General features: G+C 38.8%; 1 long non-coding RNA gene across 1 annotated transcript; it reads left to right on the forward strand.

The window, feature by feature from the left end:
- The first annotated feature begins 7,487 nt into the window (after window positions 1-7,487).
- On the forward strand, window positions 7,488-8,397 carry LOC110675272. Its single transcript, XR_002499321.1, has 3 exons — window positions 7,488-7,604; window positions 7,669-7,808; window positions 7,868-8,397. It is a non-coding gene; the product is annotated as an uncharacterized LOC110675272 (long non-coding RNA).
- The last annotated feature ends 11,957 nt before the right edge of the window (window positions 8,398-20,354 follow it).

Genomic DNA, 20,354 nt, shown 5'->3' on the forward strand with positions numbered 1-20,354 from the left:
TTTCGGGGTGATGGTTTTCGGGGTAATGGTATTCGGGGAGATGTTATAGGATCCCTTATTCGATCCTTCTTCAGTTTGTTTTGATCCATCCATTTCTCCTTTGCCGATACATCAAACTCCCGTCTATTTTTAGGCACTCCATCGAGTCCTTCTTTATCGATCACTTGTTGTGGTTGATTTTGGTCGATTCATTGCTCTTCCCCCAGCAACGAACACCTCCGTCGAGAGCTGGTGTGGCGTACCTGCGAAAAAAAATAAACACAAATATTACTCTTTATACTTACATCTTCGATGGAACGACGATGATAAAACTCTCCTTCCATGATCCATCCGCACAGCTACACATAATTTCCACAAGTTTCGCACCGATTTTCACGACTTTGCAGTCAATTTTCACGCCGAGACCGTTTTCCACATAACTTTTTTTTACACCGATCCGTCAAACTTTGTTTTGGTTCATCGGCAGTGTTGGCAGAATGCGTGAAATGAATGAATGAGATGAATGTTTGGGTGAATGTATGTTGCACGCGAGGGGTGCATAGATGGTGAATTATGTGTTTTTGTCTTTTTCGGGTTATTTTCGTAGTCGGTCGAATTCTGACGGTTAGAAAGTTCCCAGTTTATGTTTTGAGTTTCAATTTTATGATCAACGCTTTCTGGGAAAAGTTCTGGGTAGTTGATCGTAAGTTGAAACAGACCCCCCATTTAAGGTGAGTTTTTGTGAATCCGTTCGTTCTCGGGTAGAGACCTGGGGTTAGGATTGCATTAAAATTCACCAGTTAGATAACGTTTTTCACTGAGGTGATAGTTTTTCGGGAGAAATCACACCGTGTTCTTAGTTGTTACACTGAGGTTGGTGCTGAATTCTCGTTTTTTAGTTTTTGTTGTTTGTGATGTAAGATTTTTGAGATTTTTTCGTTGATATGGATTATTTAATGTTTTAGTTGATTTTATAAATGTATGATTGTGTGGCCAACAGCCTGATGCGTAGTTTCAGTTTAATTGTTTGATCAAGATAGTTGTTTCTTTTTGCTTTGAGAGTTGCTTTTGTATATATTTGTTTTTAATTTCCTTGTAAATATTAAAATTAGAAATTAGTTTAAGGTTTTGATTTGCTTTTGAATTTATTTGGAGATTTCTGCTGGAGACCGGAGTTGTAAAACGTTGATGGTCAGTGGCAGGCATGATAATTCTTTCATGACTTGTAAATAGAGGTTGAGTCAAATTTCTGACGATGAACACATATGACCCCGGAGGTCCTAAGTAACTACAAAAGCAGTATCAAATGACCTTCAAAAATTTGATTGGTTTTTGAACCTTTCTATTCAACTCCAATCAAATTTTCGAAAATTTAGTGAGGAATGATGTGGCGGTACCACGAATAGTTGAATTTGAAATGAATTTTAGTTTAAGTTGTACAGAATAATTTCGTATCGTTGAATTATATCATTGAATTACCCCTTGTATATAGACCACTCACTCGAGTGAAAAAACTGAATTCGAGTTCATTTGTTCATTTGCTCCACTCCGCATACCATTTGTAGAATGAGTTCCCTGTTCGATTCTGGCTCTGAGCGTAAATCGACAGCCAAGCGATCCTGTTGCAGAAGACCGTGATCTCGGTTCGAGGCTCGGGCATCGACCTGGGTTCATGTTTCGTTGACCCCTTAAGTCTTTTATAAAACTTCGGGTGGGCAGCGAGTTGGATGATCGTGCCCACTTAGGGAAATTGAATGCTTTCTCCCGACGGGTAGAGAAAGTAGTATGCGTGAAGGCGATTTTTGACCTTCGCGAAATTCTACTTCGTAGATTTCGCGTAATTTCCGGCGACGAAGATTTGCCAATCTCGCGCCTATTCTGAGGATCCTTGAACTTGACTCTTTCACTTCGTTCTGGTCTGCGGAAGAGGCGAGAGCGGTCCAAGTTTTAGTTTAACCGCGCCGTGGTGTGATAGTTCAGGTGAACTAAAAGTGAACGTGAAAAGCCTTTGAATTTTACTAATTTAGATTTCTTCCATATCCCTCAAGTAGCTTAGAAAGGCAAAGTCAAGTGCGTTAGTAGCGATTTGTGCGAGTTGGCGGTTTTAGTGCGAGTAGTTGATGCGACAGGTAATTTTGGTGCTTAATAGTGTGCTTAGGGTGCAAATGCTAAAAGTCACTCGTTGTGTGACCGTATTCTTAATACAGATTTGTGGCAAGTTGCAAGGTCCGTCACACCACACCACCAAGTTAGCGACCGTTTCCGACCCCGCTTTCCAGCTTCGGAGTTTTCCCGGCGGTACACGTGGGCCGGAGAGGGCAAGCGTACCATCAACCCGCGCCCTTGGCAGGGCAGCAACAGCGAGCGAGTCGGTTTCGGACCGACATTCATCAACCCAGCATAAACCCGTGCGAACTACAAGCAAAGTTCCGTCGAGCGTCCCGAACCGGTTTCGAACCGGTAACCCCCGCGTGAGAGTCACGCACGCTACCATCTGAGCCATCGTTGGTGACGACCACCGATGTGACGGCTGTACCCCGTCGAGCAAGTCCACGAATCCCGTGTGAGGCGCCGTTGAAAACGGCAAGCGAGTAGCAGAAGCGAAGTCCGGAGGAGATCCGCGTGTCGGCCACGTGAGGTGCCGCAGCAACAGAAGCAACCGCCGATGCCTCCACGCAAGTAACCGTTCAAACCGTGAGTACTCATTTTTCTATCCCATGCGCATGGTGAATTTCGCCCCTAGCCCGAGTTAAACCGCTAGCGTGGCCACACCGTTCATTTCGGCCCTACCGTTCGTCCCGTTTATGCGTCGGTAGTCGGCAACATAAATTGAACCCACAATGAACACCCTAAGTCGCACCGCACACAAATGAATTTACCGCACACAAGAAGAGAGAAAGAGAGTAGCTAGATTAAAGAGGGAATGCAGTAGTAGAATAGGCCTAGAGTTTAAGATTGTAAATATGAAGAGAAACTGAATTGTCGATAAAGTAGAAGTAAGAAATGAATTTAATATAGCATGAAACGACAGGGAGGAAGTTTGAATTTGAAGAGGCGGTGTTTTAATAAATGAGTACACTATAGTCCAAAAGTGTTTGAATAGCTTTTTCTTGGGAGAAGTATAGAAAGGTAAATGTAGAGGGATTTTCACGTTTCGGGTAGTTTTGTGTTTGGTCATTTTTTTTGGATATTTTACTGGAGAGGTTGACTCCGAATTCAACCAAGGGACAGCTCTTTAATCGAACGAAGATTCGTTCGAGGTGTTTGAGTCTTGTTTTCCCGTGATGATAACCATCGCGAGCACTAATTTGTCGTCGGCGAAAATCACCTTTACGCACTCTAGTTTCTTTATTTGCACGACTTCGGTCGTGAAGCATTTCGTTTCCCGGATCAGCCAGCTTGTTTCCCGCCCATTCATTTGGGAAAAACCAGAACCCTCCCCTGAAGGGTCTCAGTTCGGTCGGGCAACCTTTCAATCTCGGTAAGTGGTCTCCCTCGGGAGTGGCGCGTAAGCCATTTTTACTTGTTTCCGGGAAACTCGCAAGGCTGTCGGGTTACAAAATTTCCTTGACTTCACTGGGCATAGAGTATAATCGTATCTGCCACACGATATACAAATGCGAAAATGGCAACATTGGCAAAGAAAGCTCTAAGCTAATAACTGTGGAAGTGCACATTGAACACTAAGCTGAGAAGCAGGCTCTGTCCCAGTGAGGATGTTAATGCCAAGAAGAAGAAGAAGAATGTGTCATCTATTATTCAACAATCATAATGTTTTTATTCATCGTAATCCGGGGTAAAATTGATCAGATTTTTGTAATTTTCTTAAAAACTTAATTTGAAAATGCAAACGTTGCTAATTTTATATTTTTAAAACAAGTACTGGCACCCAATTCGGTAATATTGATTCAATATTACTGAAAATATCATTACTTACTAATATTTGAAAACCAAAATCGTACAAATCATTTACTTTTTGATTTTTTTTTATTATAAAAAATACCGTGATAGGATGTAGAACCACTTGGGCACTTCACTTTGGCATGGGGGGTTTTTCTCGGTCGAATTGTCTGAAACTTTGCTGTAAGGAGCGCTTTAGTACGACGTACATTGTGGCCAAAAATGAACTTCATAGCTTTCAAAAAGTAAGAGGTTGTTTCCGAGATACGACCGCCAAATTCACGTTGGATAACGTTAGTTTCTTCTATTTCCTGGTTTGAGACCATCACGAACCTGTGAAAGATTTCCACTGCTAAAAATCTAATCAATTTCCACACTATTTGGTGCATGTCAATTCTGACCTATAATGGACATTTTGTGTTATTATTTGTTTGGTTCGATTAACACTTCAACAATAGAACCAGTCGACGAAAGAAGAAGCATGAGCGGTAACTTTTGCTCTTGAAACAAATATTACGGTTGATCCACGTACATTTTTGGTTTCCGCTTCCCACTACACGGAGCCAAAAATTACGTACGAATTTCATAAGAGAACGTTTGTGAATTGCTTTCTTGAATTGGTTTCCCTCTTTCATAATGAATGATTCTTATGAAACACATAAAGTCCGGTAATCACAAGAAGTTCTTGTCGGTGTCATTAGAGATCTTATGAAAATCTCTCTTTTATTAAATTCAAAGAGCGATTCTCTAAATACACAATAGTCCTAAAGAATTCCATAATTGAAATCTATAATCCTTCGTAAGAGTATCTTATGATATTACACTCATTTGTATTATGAACGCAATGATCGATGGAAGTTCACAAGTTTCTCTTACGAGTCCCATTAGCTGCTTCTTATGTCTTTATTCCATTAGAAATTCGTATGAAACTCCTACGTGTTTTTTGATAGAAAGTTTTTTCACAAATGTTACTAATCATTGTCATACGCACACTTATGAATCTCTATTTATAATATTATGTTATTGACATCGCTCCTCGTAATTCATATGATTTAGGCATGATTTTTTTTTTTTACAAAAATCGTACTTCATTAGATTGTCTTATGAAAGCCAACGATCAATGCATATGATTACCAAAAAGAGTTTCTTATAAAATTATGTCTGTTTATGTTATGAGTCTTTTATGGAATATTATAAGATTCTCGAATGAAAAATCAGAGCGCGTTGTGTACAAGACACGACCGCATGACGTCAACTACGCCAAGTGATTTTTTGCATTTGAATTTTAGTCGATTTTCATAGTTGCAGCCTTCCTTTAGTTCAAACTCTAACATAATATCGTGACGGTCCCAACATTTTAAATTTTTAATTGACACCCAGTATATTGCCGCAAGATGTAGTTAACATCAAAATAAGAATGAGCGAAGAAGCTGAAAATGGTCTGCTTTTATAGTGCGCTTCCCAGCCCAAAACATTCGTGGAAGATAATATGAACGAGTTTGGTTGCGTAAGAAAGGGGTCGACATTTTCCCAATTTTCGACAGTCTGTCGTCAAAAATCAAATGTTTTCTCCATTTGAGTAAAATGTTGTATAAATCTCCGACCGATTGGAGGGAAAATATTGAAAATCTACCGATAAATGGCTGAGTTATTAGTATTTAAAATCTTACATAATTTCGTGACGGTCGCAACATTTTAGATTTTCTATTGACACCCAGTATATTGCCGTAAGACGTAGTTAACGTCAAAAAAAATACTTCTCATGTCGTTATTCCATAAGAAAATCTTATGTACCTCATACGTTCCATTTCCTCAGTGAATAATATTACTGATAGAGATTCATAAGCGTGCGTATGACAATGATTAGTAACACTTGTGAAAAAGAGTCAACTTCCTATCAAAATGTAGGAATTTCATACGAATTTCTTATGGGATAAAGACATAAGAAGCAGCTAATGAGACTCATAAGAAACTTGTGAAGTTCCATCGATCATTGCGTTCATAATACAAATGAGTATAATATCATGAGATACTCTTATGAAAGATCATAGATTTCAATTATGGAATTCTTTAGGATTATTATGTATTAGGAGAATCGCTCTTTGAATTTAAGCAAAGAGAGATTTTCATAAGATCGCTAATGACAACGAGAAGAATTTCTTGTGATTATCGGACGTTTTGTGTTTCAAAATAATCTTATGAAAGAGGGAAACCCAGTCAAGAGAGCAATTCACAAGCGTTCTCTTATAGAATTCGTACGTAATTTTTGGCTCCGTGTAGTGGGAAGCGGAAACTAAAAATGTGCTTGAACGTAATTGGTTAGATAAGAAAGGGGTCAACATTTTACGATTTTTCAATAGTTTGTTGCTAATAATCATTAGTGTTCTCCATTTGAATCAACGCGTAGGTAAATTTCCGATCGATTGATGGATAAATATTGAAAATCTATCGATAAATGGCGGTCAGAACCTGACCATTTTTCATTACATGCTCAATTTTTCGTTTTTTGGAATTGTACGAGGGATGTTATCCAACGTCAAACACATTTGTTAGAAAATTTTGGCACATGAGTCAAAGAAGTTGACCGTCGTACTTGTTTTCCTGCATTCAGTTGTTTGGCATTTTGAACATAATTGAAAACAGACAAGAAAAAGCATGAAAAATGATCAATTTCACCCGAAATCACGGTACCGTAAAACGGGGTATCTTTGATAATGCGGGTAACTTTGATAGTGCGAGACCCACCACATACTAAACGAAATATCATAATTTCTGTTAATCAGTTAAGCAAAACGAATGCAAAACTAAAGTATATCAGTATGACACTTCATGTAAGAGCGGTTTTCATTTGAATCAAGAACATTTGAGGCTTTTTATATGAATAATAATAATTGACACAATTTTAGCATTTTTGAAACGCTTACAAACAATCTGTTCTACGATCACTATTTGATGTAGTTTTGAATAGTTGGCCACTTATTTTTGATAGCCTAGTTATCATAGAACTTGAATACGGTCTCAAATCTCTTAGCGAAAAGCACCCGCATAGAAATATACAATTTGCCACACATTGCTAACAGTAAGCTTCATGTAACTGATAAGGTAAGTGTATTCTAAACTGTTGCTATTGTGTTGAACAGTATGAAACATAAAGCTAAAGACCATTAAAAGCTATTTATGTAATGTATACCAAACTGTGACATGCTAGTACAGTGTACAAATATTGTTGAACTGTATAGCAATGAAAACTCGAGAGATATGGTGAAAATGTAAATCAGCCGTTTGTCAAATTGTTTTGCGCAACAAACTCACACTTTAGCATTTCACTATATTTGACTTAATAGAAACAGTTTGGTGAACTGTTATATAATGCACGCTTGAAAAAATATATGTAGATGTAGATGAAACATAAAAAAAACTTTTTTTGCCGAGATGTACCCACGCATGCATTTTTTCAAAAAAAAAAAAAGAAGTTCTGTTGAAAAGATGCATACGTGCGTACATCTCGGCAAAAAAAAGTTGTTTTAGTTTACGATCAAAATAAATAAAAATTAAAAATTAAATTTTGTTCCAAACTTTTAATATATGTGCCGTCACTGAGTTGATTTTTTTAGCGTGCATTCTTTCGCATTGTTGTAAACAAATTAAGTAAATTTTTGTCTCCGATACTTTTGCTCCGGTTTGTCGTCACCGTCGTCGCAGAAAAGTCGGAGGAAATAGGAAATGTAAGTTGTTGAACTTAAGTTTAAATTAATAAGAAATTCACATAATATTGTTTTTCTATTACAGCTTTTACGACCGGGATTTTATTACAACGGAACGCAGAGAACCCCACAACCTGGTAAGTGTGGGGCCGCAAGAAAAACAGAAATCCAAGGCGCGTTCGTCCTACAGCCATGGAATCATCGTTCTTCTGCTGCTAATCACAAGTAAGATCCAAAAACCGTCTTGTTTCCAATTGTGAATCAATTTGTTGTTCATATTGCAGTTACCAGACCAACAAAACAGACCTCCAGCAATCAACCCACACGCAAAAATTGAGCACCGCCCAAAAAGCATTCAAGAGATGAACCACTAGGAGTGGGTGCAATAATGAATACTGTCCGAAGCTCTGAAGTTCCCTGACTTGCTGAATAGTACCGGGCAGTTGCTGACTTACATGGAATCCACCCGAGAAACGATGAGATCTACAATCCTGATGGCTGCGGACTGCGTGCAATGCCCCATTTATACTGCTTCCCGACTAAAAACGGGTGAAACAACGTGCGAAGTTCGATTTTTGACCAACTTCGCCACGTCGCGAGTCACTTCGCTGTGGTGCGCATCTATGTCCTCCACCGTGTGCATTATGCGAATTAAGCACTATTGAGAATCGAGTTGCGACGCGGCGAAGTTGGTCAAAAATCAAACTTCGCACGTTGGTTAACCCATTTTTCAATGCGAAGCAGTATATATGGGGCATTGCATTTGTGGCGACAAACTTAAAAGAATTCTGCAAGTAAAGTTTTAATACACTTATTTTTTTTGTTTTATTTTACCTATTTGGCTATAATATTCTTTTTTCATATAGTGTAAATACATCAGTACAGTAAATCATATGGTTACATTACCATAAAACACAATAAACCAACAATTTCACGTACATTATTCATTTTTATTCCAACGTAATGGTTAAACTGTTTCCAAACAGTTTGCTTTACAGTAAATTGTGCAAAAAATGGATAATAAATCAAATATTTGGCAAACAGTGAACGGACAAAAATGTTCGAGAAAATTGGCGTTTTGGAATGGTTACATAACTTAACCGCCTATTCCCCATATTGTACTTTTCCCAATTACAATTTCCGAAACTGTCAAAACCGTTCATGGAACTGTAGTCTTATTGTTATTTTGGGTGTTAAAGGAAACTGTTCATATATTGTCGCGAATGGTTTTGGATATTACGGGAAACTGTACTGATATGGTTCACGATTATGCGGGCATTTTTACAAACTGGGACCATTTTTGTAATCTAAGTCAGAAATTTCCATATAACGTTAAACGCCTAGAGGTATGCAATGCCCTACAAATGTTAGTTATTCATTCAATTTTGTTTGAATTATGCTCCATTATCAAAGTTATCCCAAAACCGAAAACCAACTTTCGATTATATGAAAAATTATATATCCATTCAAAATAAATCTTTTGGCAATTTATCGACTGCAATCGATAGCTAGGACACCAGTACTTGTTTTAAAAATGTAAATAATAATTCTATGAAACAGCATCCATAAATATTAAAGTTTTCTTCGAAAAAACTATCAAAGTTACCCCGTTTTACGGTACATGTAACTTCAAAACGTCAAAACCTTATAACAGCAAGAAAAATGTGCTTTTCTATGAAAAATAAGACATGCCTCGATATTTACCTATTTTTCAATAGTTTTGTCATGAAAATCAATAGTTTTCATTATTGGAGTCGATTCGTAGAAAGATTTCCAATCGATTGGTGCAAGAATCTTGAAAATCTATCCGGGCGTTAGTAAGTTATTAACAGTCAAAATCTAACCACTTTTCGTGACGCGAGCGATTTTTCGTTTTTCGAAATTGTACCCCAGTATGTTGCCGTAAGACGTTATCCAACGTCAAAAAATGTTTAAAACAATTTAAAATACTTCATTTTGGCATTTTTTTTTGCTGGAGGTATTGAACTACTATTGAAAAATTTCACTTTTATATGAAAATCCATCATGTATTATTTAGGTATTACAATACCTGATCTAATTATCAGCAGTAAGTATTATTTGAGGTATTTTACCTTTTATGCAGGGCTCATTCATACCTCATTCAGGTTGTAAATATTGGAAATTATCTGGTATGGAATATCTAAGTTTGGTATTCAGTAGTTATTTTCTTCTGCTCGGGTAGACATCATTGTTTCGAACAGTTGACAAATTCACGCATGAACTAAACTTTGCAATCAGAAGAACTTCAATACGACGCATACTGTGGCCAAATATGAGCTCAGTAGCTTTCAAAAAACCCCACTGCCGAAGTGAATCAAAAGTGCCAAGAATAGGAACCGGCTCACTTTATAGATCAGAACACTATAACAGCAATTTATCTGTGAGGTAAACGAATAGGCCCATTCACGTGCGTTCAAAATTAGCTGATTGGGAAGCTCTTTGACAGTTCATCTATGGAAATGACAGCCTCGTGTTTGCACCGATTCTCCACCGATGTAAAGAAACTCATAGACGGACCTGTCACTTGAAAAGGCCTATGCAGTGTTTATGAAAGTTTACATTTTGGCGTTTCTTCCGGAATCGTCTTATCTTTGATTCATAACTGTGGTATGGTTTTCAATGCCCACAGTTATGAATATGAAAAAATATGCTTAACCATGTGTTTGGACAAACACTATTGTGCTACCGGCGGAGTGGCCTACCCTATTGTATACGTCATCATCATATCCACTTTAGTATTAGACACAACGTAGGATAAGTTAGATGTACATCTATTGTGATCGTTATTTAATTTTTTTTTTTTTTTCATGGATTTTTTCGAAGAAAAACAACAGTCTTTATCCCAGTCTAGGGTTGTCCACCCAGCTTCAGCGCCCCGAAGGCCTTGAGATGCTCCCCTATGGTGCCTGCCCTCACATTGGAAATCTGTGTCCAGGCCACATACATTGGGCCGATGATGTATGCAGGGACAGTTGCTTGGTTTGCGACGACAAATTTCCACCAGGAGTGAGGCAGTGTATCGGCTGGTTCTGCGGCTCGTTGCATGCCCTCCATGACGCCAGCTTCGCTCATAAGCTCGAGATCAAGTGATCCGGCAGCGGACTGCGCCTCCAAAGCAACCCGGGCCCCCTCCGGCGCCATTACGCTACCGGGCCGATAGAACTCCGGCTGCAAGTTGTATCGGGAGCCTCTCACATAGTTTACCACGGCGGCGTTGGCAATAGTATCGGCAAGGTTCACATCGCCAACCATCCGGGCGTTTATAGACCGCACCCGGAGGTTCGAATGGACGAAAATGTGCAAATTGGGGTTCGCCGTGGCAGAGTACGGACTTTTGGTACATAGTCTCATACTGGCAACGTATGGAGTATATGAATCGCGTTTGTCTATTTCCTCCCCAGGTCGCAGAATCCGCTCTAGATCATCGGCCAGCGAGGCGGTCCACACCCATTGAGAAAACTCTACCAGGGTCAGACCCAAGATCTTCAGGATAAATCTTAAATCCCCCACTCCTGCACAGTCCCTAAACCGAGTGGTGACTGTCGCGAATCGGAGTTTAGAGTGTTCGTGGTCTCGGAATTTAAACAGGAACATATCCAAAGACGCGGCCAGCCGGAGATAGGTGGAATTCTGCGTCCACGCCGAGTGTTGCAACGCGAATGTGCCGGGAGAGTCGTTTACTCGCATCCCGGCAAACTCTTCAATTGTGGCCTTGTACCGGACAGTCAGTGCATCGAGATATTCTCGTCGTAGTTGAGTATTTAACCGTATGGGGCTGAGGACAAGAGCGAGGGCTCGGAGCCATTGGCTCTTGTTCCCCGGATTCCCCGCTGCGTACTGGGCGCCATCTTCGCCCTCGGTGTAATATACCAGGTTCCGCGGTGTAACCTCTCCTCCAGCCGGTCCGATAACCACCCCGTGTGATCTCCACTCCGCATCCAACCGCCCGCTGATCTGCTCGAAGCAGAGCCACATGTACCTTATCGCAACTCCAATGTCTAGAACATTCTGGCCGGTGCCGAGAATAGCGCCTATCAATCCTTCCATCGTCTCTCCTGGTGGGCTTCGAGGGATGCGGACCGTCGGTCCGACGTTGGGGTTAACCGCGAAATAGGCCAGGGTGTCTACTACCTGGAAAAACCTGGAAAACCTGGAATTATCAGGGAATTTATTTCAACCTGGAAAAACCCTGGAATTCTCAGGAAATTCCGGCTACACTCAGGGAAATTATTTTGAAGCAGTAGTACATGGTAGAATATGTCGTTTTTGTGATACCAAATCTTCTCAATCGAAAAATTTTCGGCTGTGCCGCTATCAAAACGCTAAATGATATGCTTAGTCCTTTTAACGATTGTTATTTATTCAGCACAAAACATGTTTAGACAAGGAAGCAGAACTTAAGATTGCCATGTTGGTAAAGGCAAGTACAGTTCAAGTTGAGTGTCGTACATGAGCTTATGGAACATAGTTTGAAACATTCCATTTTTTTAATTTATTGTTTGCCTTTTGTACAATAATAATAAACTTTGTATGAAGAGAACGAAATTTATAAAAGGTAAAAAAAGAGTATATTTTCTAGAGTTGCTCACTATTATGCAAGTCTCTATTGATTTAATTATGTAATTAATGAATCTGCTTGCAGTGAATTCTGGTGCAAAACTTTAGACTCAAGAGAAACCATCAGAGACTATTACGCGACTTTTTCACAAGTTCTTAATAATATTTTTATCAGATCCCAAAGAATGCTAGAATTCTAGTATTTTCTCCAGAATGTTACCAGCTATTTTTCATTGCATGCTTCGAAAAATTTCTTCAGAATTTGGTCTAGAAAATCTTATAGCACGCGTCCAAAACGGTTTATTTCAGAGTTAAAAAAACTTGCAGTAATATTCATAAAGATTTCCTCCAGATGTTTTTGCACTGATTCTTTCGATTCGATTTCTTCAGTTGTTACTTCTAGAAGATTTACCACAGATCCTACAGGAGCTCTTCTGCTGAGTTTTTAATAAATATCGTTTCGTCATTTTTTCAAGAAACCCAACAATAATTCCTATGTCGATTTTTTTATTTATGGCGTAGTTTACGTCATGCGGTCGTGTCTTGTACACAACCTCCTCTGATTTTTTTAATACATCCTAGATTACTCTAAAAATTCGCTCAAAAAATCCTTCAGGCATTGTTCGATGAAATCTTTTATAAACTTTTCTAAGAATTCCTTGATAAATTTGAACGTTAATTTCTCATTAGGCTCCTCCAGAACTTTCTCACGGCATTTTCCCAGCTTTCCATCAAAATATTATCATTGCTATACCATTTAATTCCACTAGAGTTTGTATCCTTTGAGCGGTTCCATTTGAATTCGAATGTCGGTTTACTTTTGTATTTTTTGATTTGGCTGAAATTTGGCATATGCTTTCTTTATACCCAAAAATGTCTATTTGCATCATCGGTTCGCCATTTTTACCCTAGCGTTACTTTTGAGAAGGGCCTAAGAAAAAAAGCCTTAACAATTTAAAAAAAATTAAAACTCAGAAACTGTTTGTCTGATCGGTTTGGTGTCTTCCGCAAAGTTTTAGGTTATTGTTGGAACTATCTGGAAAAAATATACACAGTAAAAAAAAATTGTATTTTTTTTTATTTCGAAAATAAAGCATAAAAATCCATTTTCACAAAAATCGTTTTCTTGATTTTTTTATTTTTTTATATTTTAAAGTAGACAAAAAATGGAGTCTTTTGCACAGTGGGTCAAGATGGAGAAATCATGGACAAAAAAGTTATGATTTTTTGAAAAAAGGTGATTTTTGAAAATGGTCATAATAAACTTCTTAAATATTTTTCAACTCGATTTTATGAAAGTACGCAAAATTTACAACAAAAAAGGTATACGGAAAAATCAGGCTAACTTTTACCGTTTTAAAGATACAGCGATTTTAATACAAAATTATGATATAATTTTCAATTTTCGGTCATTATAATATAACTTAGAAACGGTTTGTCCGATCAGTTTGGTGTCTTCCGCAAAGTTTTAGGTTATTGTTGGGACTATCTGGAAAAAAATATACACTGTAAAAGAAATGTTGTAATTTTTTATATATCGAAAATAAAGCTTAAAAATCAATTTTCTCAAAAATCGTATTTTTGATTTTTTTTATTTTTTTTTATGTTGAAGTAGACAAAAAATGAAGTCTTTTGCACAGTTTCGGAAATTGAAACTTTTAAAAGTTTTGAAAATTGAAAATTATATCATAATTTTGTATTAAAATCGCTGTATCTTTAAAACGGTAAAAGTTAGCCTGATTTTTCCGTGTACCTTTTTTGTTGTAAATTTTGCGTACTTTCATAAAATCGAGTTGAAAAATATTTAAGAAGTTTATTATGACCATTTTCAAAAATCACCTTTTTTTCAAAAAATCATAACTTTTTTGTCCATGATTTCTCCATCTTGACCCACTGTGCAAAAGACTCCATTTTTTGTCTACTTTAAAATATAAAAAAATAAAAAAAAATCAAGAAAACGATTTTTGTGAAAATGGATTTTTAAGCTTTATTTTTTATATATAAAAAATAACAACATTTTTTTTACAGTGTATATTTTTTCCAGATAGTCCCAACAATAACCTAAAACTTTGCGGAAGGCACCAAACTGATCGGACAAACCGTTTCTAAGTTATAATTTTTTGAAAATTATTAAGGATTTTTTTTCTTAGGCCCTTCTCAAAAGTAAGGCTAGAGTCAAAATGGCGAGCCGATGATGCAAAAAGGCATTTTTGGGCATAAAGAAAGCATGTGCAAAATTTCATCCAAATCAAAAAATATAAAAATGAAATTTGGGAAAAAAGTCGTCATTTTCTGTGGAACCGCTCCTTAGACAGATACGCGTATTTCGACCTTAACTGTAAGGCCGTCTTCAGTGTCGTGTACTAGACTCGACTTAAGTCGAGGTTACTCTAAGATTTTCTTTCGATATTCTTCGCGAATATTTTTAACAATTTTCTCCACAACAATCTGAAAAATTTCCTTGACATTTCGCTCGAGACATCCCTATATGAATGGCTGGAAAAAAATCTTTAAAGAATTCCTTGAGTATTAAATAAATAAAGGAGGAAGTCCTAGGGATATCAATGGAATATTTTTTTGAGAAAATTAAACTTCATTAAAAAATGTCTGAAACGATGTTTGGAGGGATTCTTGATGGAGGAATTTCTGTGAAAAATTTCAGATAGCATTTCTGAATTGTATTTCAAAATTTGATAAATCTCAAAACAATCTCCTGAAGAGATATTCGGTAATATTTGAATGAAATCTATAGTAAAACGAGCAGTAATACTTGTAAGGTCACGAGGAATTCAAAAAAAATCTTGAGAAACAATCTTATAAAAATGTCTGTTCTTGTTAGGTGTCTTTTTGTATTTGTAATTCATGTAAGAACTCGTTTTGGTTTATAATTGTTTTTTTTTTTTTTTTTTTTTTTCAAGCAAGAGGTCTCAAAAATTCTTATTTTGAGAACGATTAGTCCTGATTTCCCCACGATATCATCTAGGAAAAAAATATCAAATTCTCCCAGATAAATATTCTGGGTACGTCGCTGATGTTCAAAAATCTGAATTCCATTTTAAGGAAATAACTATTTTTTCTTAAGATTGAATATTTTTTTATATCTGACTTTTATGATCATTTGATAAACATTCTTGTTTTTCGTGGAAATTAAATAAAAATCACCAATATATTTTTTTTTCTCATCTTGTCTACACGTTTAGAACAAATCAGATTGTTTTTTTTTTATTGAAGGAAAACATGAAATTCATTGTTAGATATTAGGTTAAGTACTATGTTTGGAAAAAAATTTTAGTCATGGGGATTTTTTTTTATTTCCGTACGGGTTTGGGACGAAAGGTCTCAGATTTTCATGAAACTTTTTCTACAGGCAGGGCTCATCAATATATGAATGAAACAAAATTGAGAAAAATTCAGGGTCGCCTATTTTTTCCGGAAAACTCAGTTGAAAATTTTTTGTTTTCCCCTGACACTACTTACTTTGAAAAATCATAACTCAAGAACAAAGCATCATAGAAACAAAGTTTTTTTATGAAAATGAAAGCAAATTTTCTCAGGAATAAAAACAAAATATTAACTGGAAAAAGTTTTCCACAAAATTTTCCACCGTTGAGAAAATTCGTAAAGAAAAGCCGGAAAAACTATGCTCCAACTCGTGGAAAATTTTCAAAAAAATATTTTTGAGAAGATAATTTCATAAGCTTTAATCGCTGAAATTTTTGAAATGTATTTTTTTCGTTTTTGAGTTATGACCAATTTTGTAAAAAATGTGCAAATGTGCCATTTTGAGCATTTTCTTTGAAAAATCATAACTCAAGAAAGAAGCAACGTAGAAACAAAGTTTTTTTTTCTTATGAAAAATTTACTCAGGAATAAAAAAAAATAAAAATACTGGAAACAGTTTTCCACAAAATTTTCCACCGTTGAGAAACTTCGTAAAGAAAAGTCGGAAAAACTATGTTCCAATTAGTGGAAAACTTTGAAAAATTTATGAAAATGGATTCTTTCTTTTGTATGGAACAAATAAGATTATTATTATTATTATTATTATTTAATTTTATTTATTCAATTATTGTGTATATTTTACATTTTCATCTTAATACACTGATAAAAAAAGCATGGTAAGGCTGACTATAACAAGGGTAAAATTAAAACCACTTTACCACTTGATTTTTACAGAACATGTTTCAATTTTGAAACGACAAAACGGTGGTTGTGATTACTATGTTTTGACAGAAAATGGACATAGTGATATATACCATGTTTATAGTTCTAATGAAAACATGGGGTGGTACACTTTTATAGCAGAATTATGATCGGAAATATAGCATCAGTGACGATTTGTTTTATCTGATGTCATCTTTATTGTATTATTACTCTACATTTACTCATTTGGAATAACATATGAGGTGATCACTGATCATATTGGCTGACAAAAAAAAACGGCTTTCGAAGCAGCTCTGTCCGGCTTCACTTGTACCTTTAGCATCGTTTTATCGCTAGCGCAAATCGCAAATTACCACCGCACTCTCACTGGCATATTGATATCCATGCAGCTATCCCTGACTTCCGTAAAGTAAAAGGTCACCCATAGAAAGATTCCGACAGGCCGACAGTTTAGTAGAGCTGGGAGTAACTCCAGATTCTTCGTGAACTTATGCGAAGTTCTTCACGAACCTCTACCAGTCTTGATCTGGAAAATTGAATGTTTAAGAATGTTTATGAATGTTCCTCTCCAAATCGCTGGAGTCAAGGAAGGAAGCAAGCGGTTCGACCTTAACGATGTACGAACTGTGAAGGACCTAAAGTTACCGCAACAAACGTTGGACATGCCCAAATTCTGCAAGGAATATCCACACCTTCGAGATTTGCCGATCGATTCCTACAGGGATATACGGCCACGTATACTGATCGGAACCAAGCACGCCCACCTCGGCCTTGTCCTAAAAAGCCGAGAAGGAGAGTTTGGGCAGCCGATTGCAGTCAAATCAAGGCTGGGATGGACTATCTGTGGAGGACAAAGCACTGACCAGGGAGCAAGTCTGCATCATTACAGCTTTCACATTTGTCCGTGTAACACCGAAGCAGACGAGAATCTTCACCAAGCGATGAAGGACTACTTCTCCCTTGATAGTCTCGGGGTTACCAAACCGGACAACTCGCTGCTATCCGTCGAAGATCAACGGGCCATGATATTGCTCCAATCACTTACTCACCGCCGAGATGATCGGTACGAATCTGGCTTACTGTGGCGATATGATGACGCTCGCCTACCGGATAGTCGATCCATGGCGCTGCGACGATTCCAATGTTTGAAAAAGCGGATGGAAAAGGAACCAGAGCTGCATACGACGTTGCAAGCCAAAATCGAGGAGTACCTAGCAAAAGGCTACATCAGATCGCTCAGTGAAGAAGAAATCAACGAGAAAGTGCCTCGCCGGTGGTATCTACCGGTTTTTTCCGTTACCAATCCAAACAAACCTGGAAAGGTACGTATAGTGTGGGACGCAGCGGCTAGCGCCCATGGCACTTCGCTGAATTCGGCTCTCCTCAAAGGACCAGACCTACTGTGCTCCCTCCTCACCATTCTAATCCAGTTCCGAGAACGTCGCATCGGACTCACCGGTGACATCCGTGAAATGTTTCACCAGGTTTTGATTCGCACAGAAGATCAGTTCTGCCAATGTTTCTACTGGATGAACCAAAATGGAGAAACCCAAGTGTACGCCATGCAGGTGATGACGTTCGGAGCATGCTGCTCACCGACCACTGCGCAGTTCGTGAAAAACACAAATGCTGATCGATTCGCGAACGACTTTCCAGCGGCGCATCAAGCCATCACAAAGTCCCACTACGTGGACGATATGCTTGTCAGTCTGGACACTGAAGAGCAAGCCATCCAGTTGGCCAAGGACGTTAGGCACGTCCACCAGAAAGCTGGCTTCGAGATTCGTAACTGGATCAGCAACTCGAGAATGGTCCTGGCAGCGCTGCAAGGGGCAGAAACTGACGAGAAGTGCCTTGATATGTCCTCCGAGCTGGCCACGGAAAAGGTTTTAGGTATGTGGTGGAATACGATCGACAACGTCTTCACCTACAAAGTGGGATGGAACCGCTACGATCCAGCTTTGTTGGGAGGTGAACGTAGGCCCACAAAGCGGGAAGTTCTTCGCGTCCTGATGACCATCTTCGATCCGTTAGGGCTAATCTCCCACTTTTTGTCCTATCTGAAGATTCTGCTTCAGCAAATCTGGCGATCCGGTATACAGTGGGATGAAGAAGTCGACGATGATGCCTACAACAAATGGCTTACCTGGCTAAAGGTGCTTCCGCGCGTCGAACAAGTGAAGGTTCCACGATGTTATAATTCCAAGTACCTCATAAGCGAAGCCGACGAAGTACAGCTACACACGATGGTTGATGCAAGCGAAAACGGCACGGCCGCCGTTTGCTATCTCCGTTTCATCCACGACGGATCTGTCTCTTGTTCCATTTTTTTTTTTTTTTTTTTTTTTTTTTTTTTTTTTTTTTTTTTTTTTTTTTTTTAACGAATGCAGCTGTAGAAGTTACAATCCTTAACTGTGGCCAGCCACTAGCTAGGGAAAACAACAAGTGAGCAAGCAGTTTAACTTAAATATTATATACAAATCTTAAAACTAAAACTTCAAGTGACAATATAATTCAGTTATTCAAAGAAAGTTATCAAACAGGTATTTTTTCAACTGATTTTTATAAACTGATATGTTCTGTTGTATTTTTAAATAATTTGGAAGTGCGTTGAATTGTGTCAAACCGGTGTAGAAGAAGTGCCGAAGTGCAAGCTCAGTTCTTGGCCTAGAGACGAAAAAATTTCCTCTTGCTCTTGTGTTATGAGTGTGTACGTCTTGAAATTCTATTAAACGTATGTTGCAGCTAAATGCCGAGTTGCTCCGCTCAAGTTCACTTCGATACCACGACTAGAACTTGAAGCTGCCGTAGTGGGCGCCCGGTTATCTCACTCCGTTCAGGAGTCTCTGACCTTCAAGATCCTGCGGAAGCTGTATTGGACCGACTCGAGAGATGTTCTCTGCTGGATCAACTCGGACCACCGGCGCTACAGCCAATACGTCGGCCATAGAATCAGCGAAATTCTTGAAACTTCCGAGGCGCAGGAATGGCGATGGGTCCCGGGCAAACAAAATCCTGCCGACGACGCTACTAAGTGGAGTAGTCTACCAGAATTGTCATCTGAGGACAGGTGGTTCAACGGTGCTGACTTCCTTTGGCGCCCCGAAGCGGACTGGCCGATAACGCCCAGCCGGCAAGATTCGACTGATAATGAACTACGTCCATCGTTTCTAGCACACAATACTTCGCCGGAACCGGTTCTATGTATCAGCAACTTTTCGACTTGGGAGCGATTGCGCAAGGTTGTAGCATACGTCCACCGATTCTTCAATAACTGCCGTCACAAGCACCGAGGAACAACGATGGAAACTGGTCCATTTTTGGCAAAACAATTTCTCACGGCCGAAATGTGTCTGATTCGACTCTGTCAACGGGAATCTTATGCAGACGAAATGGCAGTGCTGCAAAATATACTCCAGCGTCCCGAAACTAGTAAGACCATACCAAAATCCAGCGCCCTATACCAGCTCACACCGTGGCTAGACGGTAATGGCATCATGCGCGCATGCGAACCCGTATTGCTGCATGTCACTATGCCACTGATGACGCCAAAAACCCAATCATTCTCCCACAAAAACATCACACCACCCATCTGATCGTTGCGCACTACCACCGCAAATATCATCACCACAATCATGAAACAGTTATTAATGAAATCCGTCAGAAATTCCGCATTCCTCGCTTGCGAGTTTGTTACCAGCAAGTGCGTAAGGACTGCCAGCAGTGCAAGAACCGGCATGCAACTCCAAATCCACCATTCATGGCTGACCTCCCACCTGCCCGCCTCGCAGCCTTCTCACAGCCGTTCACGCACGTTGGAGTCGACTATTTTGGTCCGATCGAAGTCACCGTCGGCAGGAGAATGGAGAAACGGTGGGTACTGCTTGCCACATGCCTCACTATTCGAGCAATACACTTAGAGGTCACACATTCTCTTGACACGAGCTCCTGCATTATGGCCCTCCGAAACTTCATGGCTCGTCGTGGTACACCCCAGACGGTCTACAGTGACCGTGGCACGAACTTTGT

This window comes from Aedes aegypti, chromosome 2 (genome assembly GCF_002204515.2).
Source record: "Aedes aegypti strain LVP_AGWG chromosome 2, AaegL5.0 Primary Assembly, whole genome shotgun sequence".
Taxonomy (NCBI): domain Eukaryota; kingdom Metazoa; phylum Arthropoda; class Insecta; order Diptera; family Culicidae; genus Aedes; species Aedes aegypti.